This window comes from Catharus ustulatus, chromosome 26 (assembly GCF_009819885.2).
Source record: "Catharus ustulatus isolate bCatUst1 chromosome 26, bCatUst1.pri.v2, whole genome shotgun sequence".
Taxonomy (NCBI): domain Eukaryota; kingdom Metazoa; phylum Chordata; class Aves; order Passeriformes; family Turdidae; genus Catharus; species Catharus ustulatus.
In genome coordinates, this window is record NC_046246.1 from 1,533,627 (window position 1) to 1,550,000 (window position 16,374).

Genomic DNA, 16,374 nt, shown 5'->3' on the forward strand with positions numbered 1-16,374 from the left:
GTTGAGCCAGATCCACAGGATAATTTTGGCTCTTTGCACCTCTGGCAGTGATTAAGGACTTTATCAACGACAGCTTATTTATAATTTATTTATTTAAATGGATTAAAATTATTTATTTCATTATTAAAAATAAAAATTTCTATAACATTTATTTATTTCAATTTAAAAGCTCTGGGGCTGTTTTCTTTCAGGGCTGTTCTCCTTCATTCCCACTGCTCCTGGATGTGCCAGGCTGAATTTATCCTGGAGTGGTGTCCAGGATTTTCCCTGATAATCCTGCCCTGATTTCTGTCGGATTTTTCCATGGAATTTCTGCTCTGAGCCCCATTTTGCCCCTTTGATTTGCACTTTTTAAATGGAGTGGCTCCTTTCAGTTTATTTCAGAAGTACCAGCACCTCAAAATGCAGCATCCATTTCGATTAAAGGTTTAAATTTTAAATTAAAGGCTCAAATTAAAGGTTTGGAAGAAAAAAAAAAAAAAGAAAAGAAAAGGAAAAAAAGACTTGTTTTCTGTTCTCCAGTTCTCCAGGTGGGAACAGAGAGAGGCCTCTCTGCTCATCACAGAATCTCTTCAGAGTCAATTTATACAAAATTTGGGGATTTCTGGCAGAGATTAATAACAGCTCTTTGCGCTGTTTTCCCAAATATTTCATGGTTAGGAGCAACAGAAAATTAGATAAAATAAAAAATAAAATGAAAGCTGAAATTAAAATAATTGGAGTTACCTGTAGGGAGTAACTCATGGAGTCAGGAACATAGACCTGGCCAGGAGGCTTTTCTAGAAACAATTATTAAATGTGAACATGTTGAAATGTCCTTTATCCTCTCATTTTGGGGGATCTGGCTGGGGCTGAAGAAGAGGATGAGCAGAGAGGTGAGAGAGAGGAAAAAAAGAGGGAAGATGATACTGAGATGCTCATTTGTCTTTATTTGTCTAATTAACTCCTGGCTAATGAGGAGCAGAACAGATTTTGTTTCTCTCTCTCTGGGTTGCTCCAAGGGAGCCTGGTGGTTGCTCCCAGGGGATTTAGGCTGGATCTTCTTGGGAAAACAGGAGCCAAGGCAAGGAAAATGCAAATTCCTTCAGGGCAGCGCCAGGCCTGGCAGGGTTTGTGTCCCCTGGTGCCACTTGGGGTGTGGGGGACTTGAGTTTGTGTCCCCTGGTGTCACTGGAGGTGTGACACTTGAATTTGTGTCCCCTGGTGCCACTGAAGGTGTGGGGGAATTGAGATTTTGGAGTTCAGAGCTTCTGGGAAGTTCCAGAGCTCACCTTGAGCACTCAGGAAAACTCCTCGGTGTTCAAAGGGAAAATGAGAAGTGTCACTGTGTGAAACTCTTTTCTCATATTTGACTTCACTGAAATGATATTTGTGAAATTTCATTTCACTGCTCTCAGATTTCTGTGGTGGCAGAGGCATCATCAGGGGTTTGCCAGATTTTCAATGAATGAACCCTAAGAAATATTTGCTAATGACCCTCAGAATGATTTGCTAATCAGTAGAGATCCCTGGGGCTGGGCACAGGCTGCTGTCCCAGAAGAGCTCTGCAGCCTCTGCTGGGAGGAGAATTCCCTCTGAATCCTTTGGATGCTGGAGAACGGACCCGTGGCAGGTCCTTGTTTGTGATCAGGACCTTCCAGAGTTTTGGAGAGGCCAGGAATGTTTGGGGTTTGTTTTGAGGGTTTTGCCAAGCAGAGGTTGTGATGCTCCAGGAGAGGCCCTGCACAAGCACAGAGGCTCCAAATCCACCGTGATTCTTTGATTTGAGCAGCTTTTTGTACTTTCTGATAAAACTCAATGGCAATGCAGGGAAAAGTGCTGAAATTGCTGCAAAGTGTTTGGTTTTTAACTTTTTATAACTTTTTGAACGCTCATACTTTGCTTTGGAGCTGTCCCTGGCTGAGCCCTTTGATGAATGTGTCAGTTCCCATTTGCAGATCACCCATTTCTGAATTCACCCAGCAGGGCTGGAGCATCCAATTCCATCCTGTGTCCTGTGCCACAGGGCTGCTGTGTCCCCGAGGAGCTGCCAGGCTGGGACAGTCTGGGTCAGTGCCAGGGCTTATCAGGGAAAATTAGCAACTTGTTCACAGCCTGGACAGCAGCAACTCTCCTCTCCTCTTTTTTTCCTTTTCCTTTTTTTTCCTCCATCACTTCAGGGACTGAACAATCCCCGTGGGAAGGGTTTTTTGGAATAGCACAGCCTCCAGAATTCCATGGTGAGTGGGTTTTGTGGGGCCAGGGGGCACCTGAGGAGTGTGAACAGAGGGACAGGATGGACCCGAGCAGGGAAAGGGTCAGGAGCCACAATCTCCACGTGCCCCCAGCAGGACCTGGGACAGTCCGGCCCTTGGATGCCTCCTGATGGATTTACTGGCAGGGAATGGCTGAGTTTTGTGGAAAACTGTGGGAATTCAGCTCCAAGGATGGGTTTGCATCAGCAGAGCTGGGGAGGGAGGATGTCCCCAGTCCCAGGTGTGGGTGCCAGTCAGGCTATGCCTCCCACATCAGGCAAATCATGGAATGTCTTGAGCAGGGATCATGGATTATCATGGATTGCAGCTGCTGGAGCCCAGCAATCCCCCCTGTCCATCCCTGGAGCTCTGGCAGCCTCGGGGCCGTGCCCATTCCCTGGGGAGCCTGGGCAGTGCCAGCACCCTCTGGGGGAGGGAAGAACCTTTCCCTGATCTCCAGCCTGAGCCTGCCCTGGCCCAGCTCCAGCCCTTCCCTGTCCCTGTCCCTGTCCCAGGGAGCAGAGATGGGAGCTGCAGGGATGCAGGGTCCTGCAGGTGACTCCAGCCTGTCCTACAGCCCTGTGGCCCCGATTCATTGGGCTGGAATCCATCCCTGCTGTGTCCAGAGGGACGGGAACACAACTCTGTGTGTGAGAGCTCAAACCCAGCAGAAAACACCAAACCCCATCTCTGCAGTGCCTGAGCCCCCTCCTGTGTAATCCTGGCCACTTCCAGGCACTTTTCCATCCTGTGCTGGCACCACAGGTGTCCTTGGATGCCCAGGAAGGGCCTGATGCTCCAAATCCACGGCAGATCTGCTGATGTGGCTGCCGTGCCTTCCTCCTTCCCCTGCATTTCCCTGGGCTTGTTTTGGCTTCTCTCATTTCTTTCAATTTTTTCTCAATTTATTTCCTCCTCTCCTTGTGACAGAAATCCCAAAGTTCTGGCAGATGCAGGGTGCAGAAGGGTTCAGGTTTGCTCCCTCTGCTGCTCCAAGAGATGAAAATAAAAGGCAGGAAGGGGTGAATGGAATCTACAGGGGTTCAGCGTTCAGTCTGGCTGAAGACTTCTGCCTTCTCCAAGTTTCTCCTGATTTTCCAGTTTTTCCTGGCCATGGACCTGACCTCCTGCTCACTTTTCCCATTCTCTGTTCATCCTCTCATGCTGTTAAATCTGGCCCAGGGCAGTGTGGAAATCAGATCCCCTGAATTCCCTCCCAGCAAGAGACCTGCCCGAGCTGTCCCAGGGCTGCCCATCCATCCTTTCCCTCCCAGTTTTCCAGCTGTCCCAGCCATTCCCGGCCTGCCAGGGCTGTCCTGTGCTGCGGGATGTGCCTGGAATTCTTCTCCAGCTGGAATTCCTCTCCAGCTGGAACTCCTCGTGCTGCAGGGTGAGAGATTTAAAGGCTGTTTGAAGATTTGTTTCCTACTGAAGCTGATCCAAACGGACAAACCAGGCTGGGGAAAGCTCCAATCCTGGATTTTTAGCCCGGAGAGGAGGGATGAGATCTCATTCCCTGCGCTGGGAAGGACAGCCCTGGCTCCCAGGAGTGACCTCGAGCTGTCACCTCCTGGGGGTGTCCCAGCCCAAAGCCATCACTCCGTGATTTCTGTGCATGGAATGAGCGGTGCCAGGGGGGAAAAAAAATCAGTAAAAACCCGTCCTACTTGTGTCCCAGAGTCTGGGGTTTTGCCTGTCCAAGGTGGGGACACTTTTTTGTGTCCCCCATGAGCACACCCAGCCGTGCTGGGCTTTCCCAGGTGTTGATTTTCCAGGGATTTTTAGATTCCTGCCCCACAGCCTCTCCCACCTGTGCCTCATTCCCTGCATAATGAACCAGCGGGCTCGTTAATTGCCCTGTGTTAATTCGGGCTGTGAATGGGAATAGGAAGGGTTCCTTTCAGAGCCCGGAGCTCTTTGTTTGGTGCCCGGTGCCCGCGGGCGCTGTGGCCGTGCCTGGGCTGGAGCTGAGCTCCCTCCCCTCATCCCCATCCATCCCTGCCTCAAAACCAGCCCTGGATCCGTTTCCTCCTTTTCCACCAGAGTGTTTGACAATTTTTCCTGCTGCTCTCCCCTCGTTGTTGTTGTTTCTCCATCTGTCTGTCATTCCGGGGAGCTGTGCTGGCTTTAATTAATGAGGATTGTTGTTGGATTTGCGCTCATTATTCCTTCAGGAACGGGGCTTTATTTCTCCTCTTGGGTTTCTATTTGGAGCTGGCCTTTTCCAGCACAAAACCCGCTCAGTTTAAAGGGGATTATTGGGGTTGGGAGCGAGCACTTGCACTCAGCCTAGACAGTGCTTGCTTTAATTCCGAATTTTTACTTTACTTTTGGTTGAAATCTTCATTTTTTACTTAGGGAATGACTAGGTGTAGAGCAAGGAGATTTGGGGTGGGTTAAATCACAGCACTGGTGAGTAAATCTGGGGTTTAGGGGAGTTTTAGGTACGTGTGAAGGACACAGGGAGAGATCCATGGCATGGCAAAGGTCCAGGATTTGCACAGTGGATTTGCACTGAACCCCACACTGGAGCCTTTGGGATTTGCCTGGAGAGCTGTGGGACCATGGGGTGCTCATGGAGCTCAGGATCCCGGGCTGGACAGCTGGAGCAGGCGCCACAGATGTGTCCCTGCATCCTGCCCCTGTGCTCTGAGTGCCTGAAAATCCCCTTAAAACCAGGCTTAAAATCCCCTTAAAACCAGGCTTAGTCCCCAGTGCTGGGTTTGGTCCAGCTCAGAGCTCCCTGTCCTACACCCAGCATCATTCCCAGCTGGGGGAGGAAGGATTTGGTTTGGGATTTTCCTTTGGGTGCCTCTGGGACACCCAGCCCTGGTTAATTCAACCCCAGAGGTGCTGTGGGTGCTGCCCCAAACCCCTGAGTGAGCTCAGCCTAACTGGAGCAGACCCAGCACTGGAGTGGCCGCTGGGCTGGGGTTTTGCTGCTCCTGCCCAGGCTCTGACTCACAGATTTCTGCACTTACTGGAAACCCAGCTTGGTGTTGCAACATTGAATAAAACCCTCAGCCAAACCAAAATATTGACAAATGCTTCAATACAGAAGGGAAAAAATTGCAGCTGAGGAATTGGGGCTGCTGCAAGTTCTCCCAAATCTTAATTTTGTACCCTGAGTTGTTCCCATGGTTCCATGGCCAGGCTGGATTGGGCTTGGAGCAGCCTGGGACACTGAGAGGTGACCCTGGGGGGGACTGAGTGATCTTTAGAGCCCTTCCCAACCCAAACTCCGTGATTGCAGAATTGTGGAGCCAGGCTGGAGAGCTGGGGGTGCTCCCTGGAGAGGAGAAGGCTCCAGGCAGAGCTCAGAGCCCCTTGCAGGGCCTGAAGGGGCTCCAGGAGAGCTGCAGAGGGACTGGGGACAAGGCAGGGAGGGACAGGACCCAGGGAATGGCTCCCACTGCCACAGGGCAGGGCTGGATGGGATCTTGGCAAGGAATTGTTCCCTGGCAGGGTGGGCAGGGGCTGCCATGGAATTGCCAGAGCAGCTGTGGCTGCCCCTGGATCCCTGGCAGTGCCCAAGGCCAGGCTGGACATTGGGGCTGGGAGCACCTGGGACAGTGGCAGGTGTCCCTGGGGTGGCACTGGGTGGGATTTCAGGATCCCTCCCATCCCAAACCATTCCAGGATTCCCAGATATTTTGATCACTGCTTGGCTCTTGCACCCTTCACATCACCAGCTGAAATTCCTTTCCCAACACAATCACCCCTAAACGGGAAGGAAAGAATTCCTGGCACATTTTCCATGCAAAGGGCTCTCACTTGGACTCCTCCTTCCTGTGACATTGGGGCTGGGAGCACCTGGGACAGTGGGAGGTGTCCCTGGGGGGGATTGAAGATCCCACTCAAACCATTTTGGGATTCAGATTCCTGAATCAGTGATGAATCAAGGACCTGAAAGCATTGTAGGAAAAGGAAAGGGAAAGGAGGAGCTCTGTGCTGTGGTTGTGCAGGAATTCCCAGGCCCCCCCATGGGCAGCAGGGCAGTGGCCCCAGCTGGGTTTGGTGCCTGGATCGGTCTGAGGCTCTCCCTGGGGATTTTTGGGGTTTGGGTCCTTGGGGGTCCAGCTCAGAATGTTCTGGGACTCCCTGAAAATCAAAAAGTGGTTCCAGGGCTGAGAAGAACCAAAGGGAACTGAAATCAGTGCAGGAGCCACAGGGATAAGTGGAGTTGGCAGGAGCACATTGGTCCTGAATTCCTGGAGATTTATTGGCAGAGTTTGGGGGTTCCTCTTCCTTCTTTTTCTATGAAGGAATTGCTTATTTCATTTTTTTTTGGTGTGTCTCTTGTTGTGTTATCTGTGTTTATACAGCAACCTCTGCAAGACATAGATTGGAAATTGTTCCACTATTTATATTTATATTTTGTATAATTTTTATTGTAACTAATTTTTAATATATTTATACATATTTATTTATATATTTTAAATTTATCTTTTAGAATTTTTATCTTTTATATTTTAATATTTTTATCGTTTATATTTTTTCTATTTTATATATTTTTCTATTTATTTCCATATTTCCATCTCTATCTCATACCTGTGAATCCCCCCTCCCATGAATAATTTATCCAGGCCTGCCTGGCACTTCCTACAGATTACTCTGAATTCCAGGGAAGCGTTGCATGAAGAGTGAGAAATCCAAATGATTAAAAAAAGAGAAGGAAAAAAAGTCATTCAATGTCACCAGAGGAACGTGTGTGGGAATAATAAACCCAGTGTCACTGCAGGGGGAGGTGACAGCTCCTCACCTGTCACTGGGGGGAGGGTGACACTCATTTCCCTCTTTTTTTCCTCTTTCCCTCTTCTTTTCTCTCATTTCCCTCTTCTTCTCCCTCCTTTTTCCCTCCCCAGTGCTGTCCCTGCAATCCCAGCTGGATTAAATGGTGGGATTTTAATCCCTGGGAGTTTAGAATCCTTTGGTATCATTCCAATAATGGGGATTTTAGAATAATTGGGATTTTAGAATAATTGGGATTTTAGCAGCTGCCCAGCCTCTCGTGCAGCTCTGTTTGTGGAACTGCTGTGTCAGAGGATCCAAACCTTCTGATGCTGCTGCTAATTTTAGTGATGATTAAAATTAATGTTATTTATAAATGAGCTGCCCTTGCTGAACTCCAGCCTGGGATCACAAGGTCCTGAAAGGTGGAAAAACCTTCTGAGTTTTTCCTCTTGTCCTCTTTTCCCCTTTTCCTTCTCTCTGTTCCCTTCCTCAGATTTTCCTCCAAGTGTTGTTCAGAGCATCTCTGGTGGAGCTGTGGCCGTGTTGAGTTCAGAATTAAGAATTTGATTTAAATTCTGCTCAGAGTTTAGGCTGTGCTGAGGACAAATCCAGCTGTAGTTGATTTTCCCCTTCTCATTCCTGAAATCCAGCTTTAGTCAATTTTTCCCTTCTCATTCCTGGTTTCTCCAGGTTTGGGATCACAGTATCCTGCAGGATTGGACAGATCCAGCTGTAGTTGATTTTTCCCTTCTCATTCCTGATTTCTTTTGGGAAATCATGGTTTTCCAAGTGGATTTGCTGGCACTGAATTATTTTCAGGTCTGTTTGTAGCACTGTGGTGAAAACTGAAATCTTCATTCTGGAAATACCTTCATGAAAAGTTCAGCTCTTCGGATCTTTCCCGTTTCCCAGGCGAGGGCTGCTCCTGCTGGGGAGGCTCAGGGGAGCCCAGGGTGGCACTGGGGACACTGATTCTCATTTATTGTTTCTTTCCAGACCTCAGACACCTCCTGGATGCTTCCCAGTCTCTGCCCTGGAGACGCCCCAAGGCCAGAGCATGAAGTAAGCCTTGGCTTCTGCTATTCCAGACCAAACATTCCCAATATTAAATAGATTTTAGAGGGAAAGGAGGAGATTTGGGATGTGAATTGAGGTGCCATGGCCATGCCCTGACAGCTGAGCCCGCGGGATGGGAACAATTTGAGCATCATTTGAGGGGCACCTCGTTAATTAAACTGATTTATTTAACGGGCTGCTGAAATTCCAGCTGGGAATGGAAGAGGAATTGTTCTTTAGGAGCAGCCTCTGCCCTCTGCCCCCTCCCCTGGAGGAAAAGGGGGGCACAGAGGGGACTCAGCTCCCCTGGGATCCCTTTTGGGGACACTGGAGGGTGGAAATGGGATGTCAGTCCCAGAATGGGTGTGAGGGACCCCGGGGTCACTGGTGCCACCTCCCTGCACAGCATTGTGCCCAATGGCCCTGGAATGTCCCAGGGAGGAGCCTCCAGCCCCTCTGGGCTCTGCCCAGGCAATTACCAGGGGTAATTAAATTAATTAAACATCTCATCCTCTCCACGGCTCCATGGACAGGGCTGGAAAGAGCTGCAGGGATTTTATTGCAAAAAGCTGGTTTCAAATCCGTGATACTCTAAAGATGAAGCTCTTTAGATTCCTGGCTGTGGAATAAATAATTTCCGGGGTCCTTTTGGCAAGTATTTCATGGAAAGGACCTTAAATTCCTTCATTTTCTGTGCAAGGTTCCCTGAGCAGAGCCTGATCCCACCTGTGGTCCCACCTTCCTCTGGGGTTCCTGCTCCTGGATCCTGGTTTTGCTCCAGGATTCCTTCCTGCCCATCCCTGTTTGGGGTGTGAGAGCTGCTCCCTTTGCAATTCCATGGGTGGGATTTAACTCTGTCCCTGCCTTCTGGAAATTCAGGATTTCTTTGCCCACAGCTGTGTTGGAGGGTGAATTCCTGCCTGGGACTGTGGCTGGAAGTTCCCCTCTCATCCCTGGGAATGTGGGAGGTTTTCCCTCCTTTCTGTCCATGAAATTTGAAGGATTTTTGGTGTGGCCCCATTGAATTCCAGGACCAGCAGTGACTCCACACTGTGATCATTGCCTTCCTGCCACGGTGGGGATGGCAGCTGTGATTTTGGTGGAATAAATACAATTATCATCCTTTGGCATACAAAATATCCCCCTGCTCTGGGCATAAAAATCACTTTTATCCATGGGCATCTTCAGGAAAAACAGCAACCAACTGGGGCTGCTTTATTCCCTGATGTCTCACAGGGCTGGAGTTTCCCCTCCTCTTCCCTGATTTCTCTTGATTTTCCTCTCAGCCCCCAGACCCTTCCCCTCCACACATGAATTTATTCCTTCCTCCAGCACTGATCCCAAACCCCTTTCAAGTCCTGAGCCCTTCTGAAGATGCTGAGCTGCCATTAAGTTGTTTTCTTTTTCTTTTAAATTTTATTTTCCTTAATCTCATTCTGTATCACAATGTGATTTTCCTTTATTTGATAATTGACATGAACCACGTCCTGCAAAGAGTCCAGCTCAGAAATTCAGCATTTTTGTGGTTTCTTTGCTTTGTTTCAGCAAAGATTTGCTGGGTTTGTTGGTTTTTTAATGTCTTTCAGCAGCACAATTATTACACAAATTGAAGAGGGTCTGAGCTGTTTGGTGAGAGGAGGAGGAGGTTTAAAAATGTTCTTTCAGCACCTTAAAATATAAAACCCCAGAGCAGCATGTGCTGGGATTGTGTCCTGCTTCCAGCTGGGTTCTCACTTCTCCTCATTGATAAAGTGGGTGGAAGTTTCTGCTTAAATATTAATAATTAATCAAGCAACAAAAATGAAAGAGAAAGAATTAAAAAAATCTTTCCAAGGTAGGATGGACGGGGCTTGGAGCAGCCTGGGATGGGGAAGGGGTGGAATGAGATGGATTTTTAGGATCTTTTCCACCCCACAGCAGCCTGAGAAGTCAGAATTTTAAAGCCAATCCCCTGCTTTAATCCTGCCCAGCGAGTTCTGCACTCCCAGGGCTGGCACCTGAGTAACTCTGCAGCCCTGGAATTGCTCACTGGATAAATCAGTTAACCCTGAGCTCCCAGGAAGGCTCTGGGGAACGCAGCTGCAGGGATCTTTAATGCCCCAAAGGCAAAAACAAAGGGTCCTGGCGGTCTCCTCAGATCCTTTTTGGTGTGGTCGGGTCCCTTTTGGTCCCTTCTGGTCTCTTTTGGTCTGGTCAGGTCCTTTTGGTCTCTTCTTGTCCCTTTTTGTTTGATCAGGTCCCTTTTTGTCTCCTCAGGTCCTTTTTGTTCTATTCAGGTCTCTTTAGGTCTGGTCAGGTCAGATCTGATCCCTCTTGGACTGTTCAGGTCCTTTTTGGTCTCCTCAGATCCTTTTTGGTCTCTTCTGGTCCTTTCTTCAGGTCCCTTTTGCTCTGCTCTGGTCTTTTTTGGTCTCCTCTTGTCCATTTTGGTTCCTTCTGGTCCCTTTTGGTCTCTCCAGATCCCCTTTGGTCTGTTTTGGTCCCTTTGGTCCCCTCAGATCCTTTTGGTCTGCTCAGGTCCCTTTTGATCTGTTCAGGTCCCCTTTGCACTGGTCTGGTCCCCTTTGGTCTCTTCTTGTCCCCTTTGGTCTCTTCTGGTCTCTTTTGGTCTCTTCTTGTCCCCTTTGGTCTCTTCTGGTCTCTTTTGGTCTCTTCTTGTCCCCTTTGGTCTCTTCTGGTCTCTTTTGTTCTGTCCCAGGCTGGTGCTGGATGTCCAGGGCCAAGCAGAGCAGCTTTTCCTTGGCTTGGGAATTGTCATTAAATCCAAATTAACTCAGGGAAAGGGATGAGCCCCGTGTGTGAAAATCATCAGGGAGGAAAGAACAAAGCCATTGGGAAAACCCTGCTGAGTGCAGCACTGCAAACAGGGGATGGGGAGGGGCTAAATCCCCAAAATAACCCCAAATCCTGAGTTTGTGAGGCTGGGTCACCCCACAGATGTGAAGGAAACCCTGCAAAAGGCAAAGCCCTGCTGGGTTTTCAGTGGGTCCTGAATCTGTGCTTTTATCATCATTTTTGGGTTTTCTGTATAAATCTTTCCTGGGTATTTCTGACACCTGCCAGGGACCCCCACGAGCACAAAGTTTATTTTTTCCTGTCAAGCTGAAGAGTTTCACTTTTATTTTTCCACATTTTTATTTCCCTTTCCTCCTGTGTCTTTAGGCTGTAACCTGGAGGGGATTTATTTGCAATACAAAAATGGTGAAAGGAAACAGCAAATAGAGCAGGGATGCCCAGGAAAAATGAACTCTCCACTGTAAATTCCTTAGAGGAATTTCAGCTGAATAAATAAATGGATAAATTTATTCAATAAATTAAGTTTTCAGTGCTTGTGAGAGGTCACTGACTGGAGCTGTGTCTGCTTTGAGGTGCCTGGTGCTTCTCCAAAGATGGGCAGTGGAATTTGGGGTCATTTTGGACTTTTTTGGTGTTGTGGTGACAGGAAGGAGGAATCCAAGTGAGAGCCCTTTTCATGGCAAATGTGCCAGGAATTCTTTCCTTCCCGTTTTGGGGTGATTGTGTTGGGAAAGGAATTTCAGCTGGTGATGTGAAGGGTGCAAGAGCCAAGCAGTGATCAAAATACCTGGGAATCCTGGAATGGTTTGGGATGGGAGGGATTCTGAAATCCCACCCAGTGCCACCCCAGGGACACCTCCCACTGTCCCAGGTGCTCCCAGCCCCAATGTCCAGCCTGGCCTTGGGCACTGCCAGGGATCCAGGGGCAGCCACAGCTGCTCTGGCAATTCCATGGCAGCCCCTGCCCACCCTGCCAGGGAACAATTCCTTGCCAAGATCCCATCCAGCCCTGCCCTGTGGCAGTGGGAGCCATTCCCTGGGTCCTGTCCCTCCCTGCCTTGTCCCCAGTCCCTCTGCAGCTCTCCTGGAGCCCCTTCAGGCCCTGCAAGGGGCTCTGAGCTCTGCCTGGAGCCTTCTCCTCTCCAGGGAGCACCCCCAGCTCTCCCAGAGGGGCTCCAGAGCAGAGGGGCTCCTTCCCTCTCTTTCCCCCTCTCCTTTTCCCCTTTCCTTCCCCCCTTTTCCCTCCCTTTTTCATTCCCTTTTCTCCTCCCTTTTTTCTCCTCCCTTCCCTCTGCTCCGGGTGTCTCCAGCAGGACCCACTCCTCACCCCGGCCATCAAAGTGTTAATGGCACAGGAGGAAGATTTTTTTTTTTCCTCGCTCTCCCCCTGGAAGTTTGGGAAGCATGTGCCTCGATTTCCAGATAAAGTAGCCATTGATGGGAATTCCGGGAATAAAAGGAGCTTTTCTTTTTCCCTGGCATTGAGGCTTTGTCCCGGAGTTGGGTGAATGCGTTTGTGTGTGAGGGTGGAGGGGGTGGAGGAACAGCCGCTGGCAGCAGGAATTTCTTCAGAAACCACTGGATTTCCCCCTAATCCATCTTTTTCACACCCTCTGGAATTATCATCCAATTTATCGGGATTTTCTGAGGTGTCTGATAGGACACAGTGATAGGAGGGAGATAAAATTCCTGCCCTGCCCTGTGCAAATCACCCCAAACCCTCTCCCGAGTTGTGGTTCCGAGTTTTGCCCAGGAATGTTGATAATTCCAGCGGTTTGTTCTTCCTTTAATTGAGGGAATCTCAGGAATTGTGCTGATCACCTGCTGATATCCAAGTGAGGATTTTAAATTCCAATGGGGAAGGAGCAGATCCAGGGAGGGAATTTTGTGTCATTCCAAGGACAAGTGAGCACAGGTGAGATGCTCCACCCTGGTTCTGAAGCAGAGAGAGACTTCTTATTAAAAGTATCATAAATACCTTGATAAAATATCAACTTCTCTAGTGAAGGAATAGAAATCCAGGATGAATTTTGTGTAATTCCACAGACAGGTGAGCACAGGTGAGATGCTCCCTTAAATTCTGCAACAAATGGAGATTTCTTATTTTAAAAATGATAAATATATGTGCAAAATATCAACTTTTGTGAGGAAGGAGCAGAAATCCAGGGAGGGAATTTTGTGTAATTCCACAGACAGGTGAGCACAGGTGAGATGCTCCCCCCAACTGCAGCAAAGAGAGATTTCTTATTTAAAAAAAAATTATTAATATTTGTGTAAAATACTTTTGTGAGGAAGGAGCAGAGATTCAGGATGATGGGAAGGCAATGCTTGGGAAGCATTTTTTGGGAAAAAAAAAAAAAAAAGAGATTATTTCAGGGAAATTTGGATTTGCCCCGCCTGTCCCACTCCACCCTCTCCCTCCTGGGCACTTTTGTTTTCCATGGGAATTTTACCTGGAAATTTCCTGTGGATCCTTCTGGCTCCCTGCCTGCCACAAAGGAGAAATTCTGGGTTTTAATGGCAGCTTTGCAGCCAAATGGGATTAATTTGGAATATTTTTTAGCAGGAACGACGCCTTTAGTGCAGCATTTCTGGGCCTGGCAAGATCAGCAAATTTGGGTGACAATTGTGCAGCCCAGTGATGTTAATTTGCTTTATTTTGAGTCAGTGTTGGGAAATGTGTTAAATCCCAAATCCCTGCATCATTCCCTCACTCCTGTTAACCCTCCTGAGTTTTAAAAGCATTTCTGGATGGAAAAAGCCAGAAGTGTTTGAAGTTCTCTGCTCTGGGTTTGTCAGGTTAAATTATGCAATAATTAAAGCTGGAAAAACCCATGGAATTATTAACATTGGGAAAAAACCTCCAGTGTCACCAAATCCTCCTGCAAATCCCAGTTCCATCCCAGTGGGGGGCTGGGAGTTGTGACCAGGTGTTTGTGCACTTGGCTTTGCAAAAATGCAGCTTTTAAACCCATTTTGGAGAGACTTTGAGGGGACAGAACTCCCCGTGGCTGTCAATGCCCCAAACGCTCTTTTTCTCACTGAATTTTCTGGGGAAAAAAAGCAAATTTCAGCCAAAAGTATTTCCCTCCTCCTCGTCCCAGTGGCTGCTCTGAGGGGTCTCACAGGAGGGGCAGAACAAATGACTTTACCCAAGCTGGAGATGCTGGAGAGTTCCTTTTATTCCCAGATCATTTTTCCCTGTCCTTTGGGCTGTTCCTCACCATGATCCGTGCCTGGCCAGGCTGGCAGTGCCGTGACAAAATACCCCAAAATCCCAAAAATACCCAGGGGAAGGGAAAAATAAACCAGAACAGGTCACGCAACAGAGCCCAGCCCAAATATTGAGCAAGGCCTCTAATAACCAACCCGGGATAGCAACAGAACGTGCCTGGCTTATTTTCCTGGGAAAAGGGGATATTTTGGAAGGGGTTTGAGGCTCGGTAATTGTGGGTTGAGTGGCTGTAAACAGCCTGGCTGTAATTGAGGCTCTGGGGTCAGGGTTTAATTGCTGTTTCAGGGTTTAATTGCTGTTTTCTGGCTCGGAATAGAAACCTCCGCAGCGCCCTCGGCTCCTGAAGGGAAAATTCCCATTGCAAGGAGCTCTGCGGGAGGATCTGCTCCCCTTCCTCCCCAGCAGGATGGGCAGGGATGGGGGAACAGCTCCCTGCTCATCCAGAGGGATGGGATTAATGAAAATCGTCCCGAGATTCTGCTCTGCTGGAAGCTGGATGTGGAGAAGGTGAGGGGATGTCCATGCCCAACCTGTCCTTGGTTACACCCAGGGCAGTTCCCACAATGGTTTGGGGTTGGAAGGGACCTTAGAGCCCATCCCTGGTGCTGTCCAACCCCTGCCACGAGCAGGGACATTTCCCCCATTCCAGGTTTGTCCCAGCCCCATCCGACCCACAACTCCCAGAGTGTTTCAGAAGTTTCTGGAATGTGGCTGGAATTGTGCCACAAAGTCCCACAAAAGTTCCTATTTCCCTATGGAGAGTCCAGGCAGGAATTGAAGGGAAAACAAAGCCTGAGCCTGCCTGCAGTGCTGGATTTTATCATTGGATTCCTGGGGGCTCCTGGTGTTTGAGTCGATGGCGCTCGGAAAGGCAGCGTGGGTTATTCCCAATCCAGGAATTCCAATCCAAATGGAAAGGGCAGCGGGAGGAGCCCTGTGCTCCCTCCCTGTGCCTGATTTCAGCTCCCCTTCCCCACCTCCCTGCCACCCTCGGAGCCAGGACCCCTTATTTCACCTCCCCATGGATTTTAGGGGGAATTCTGAATTCTGCTCACTCAGAGCCTCCTTAAGCCGTGAGGAAAATCAAAATGCAGAACCCGTGGGATAAGGAATTCCTGGAGTCCCTGGAGTGCACAGAAGGCACAGCCCTCCCCTCCTCACCCCACGCCTGCCCCCAGTGCCCCCCATTGTTCCCAGTGCCTCCCAGTCTGGCTGCAGAGCAATTCCAATTCCTGGTGCTGTTCTCACTCCCTCGCGGCTCCGGAGCCGCTGGGAATCATCCGTGGGTGATCCCTGGAGGAGATTTGTGTTCTCCTGGGATGGGGATGCAGGAAATTCCAGCCTGGGCTGCTCCTCTGCCCCAGGAGCTGAGAATTCCTGGTCAGAGATGCTGGGACAGGAAAACTTTTGCAGGGAAAGACCCAACAAACGCTGGTGAGACTCTCCAGGATTTAGCTCCTGCTCCAGTTTAATTTTCCTGCACAATGAGCTGCTCCCCAAGGAAGTGCTTCCCCCACATTCTCTGCAATAAGCCAGGCCTTAGGGAAGACACTTTTTGCTTGTTTAACAAACACCCAGAAAATGCAAAAAACTCCCCAGCTCCAACGTGGAGACTTGGAAGAAAACAAACCGGCAGAGAAAGGGAAATTTCCAGCTGAGGAATAGTTTGGTTTTCCCTCTTCCTTGGCTTGTTTGTGTTTGGGAATGAGCTCAGCCCTCCCTTTCCTGTTTTGGGGATCTATTTTCCAGTCAAACAGGAGCAGGGGATGTGGGGATGCTCCTGTGCTGCTGGCTCAGTGTCACTGGGGGCATGTGGGAAATGGATTTATAAAAAGTTCTCAGCTTTTTTATTACAGAAAGCTCACACAATATGCAAACTTGAAGATAAAAAATGCTAACTTCAAAATGCCATGGAATAGGGCATGGAATTAAGAAAGAAACAGAGCTAGAAAAAAGTTTCAAAGAGTGGCCTTACAAATAAGACCTAGCACTTTGGAAAAATTGAATTATAAAAGATGCATTGTAGTGGAACCCACGAGAAGTGATTTTAAATTATTAACTTGAAGGCATTTTTCAGCATGATGTGACAAAAACTAATAAGCCAAAAAACGCTTATAATGAATTGTAATTAGGAAATAGTTGACTTCTGGTTATAATGAATTATAACATCTGAATTGTCTCACTCTTCATATGAAACTAGAAATGGAATAAAAGTTTTTTAAAGCAGCTCTCAGTTGCCCCATCTCTGGGTCAGAAAAGGGCAAAATCTGGCAGGGCAGCAGCAGCACACTCCCAAAAGCTTTCAGGTGGCTTGGGAGG

General features: G+C 48.6%; 1 protein-coding gene across 6 annotated transcripts in view; it reads left to right on the forward strand.

The window, feature by feature from the left end:
- The window catches only part of HIVEP3 (HIVEP zinc finger 3), a 258,580-nt gene that overhangs the window by 48,575 nt on the left and 193,631 nt on the right, over positions 1-16,374 (forward strand). Inside the window, exon 2 of one of the 6 annotated variants that reach the window (XM_033080616.2) lies at positions 7,965-8,030. The exons of the other annotated variants lie outside the window; for them this stretch is intronic. The gene's annotated coding sequence lies outside the window, so the exon portion shown is untranslated. The remainder of the gene's footprint in view (positions 1-7,964; positions 8,031-16,374) is intronic. 6 annotated transcript variants of the gene reach the window in all.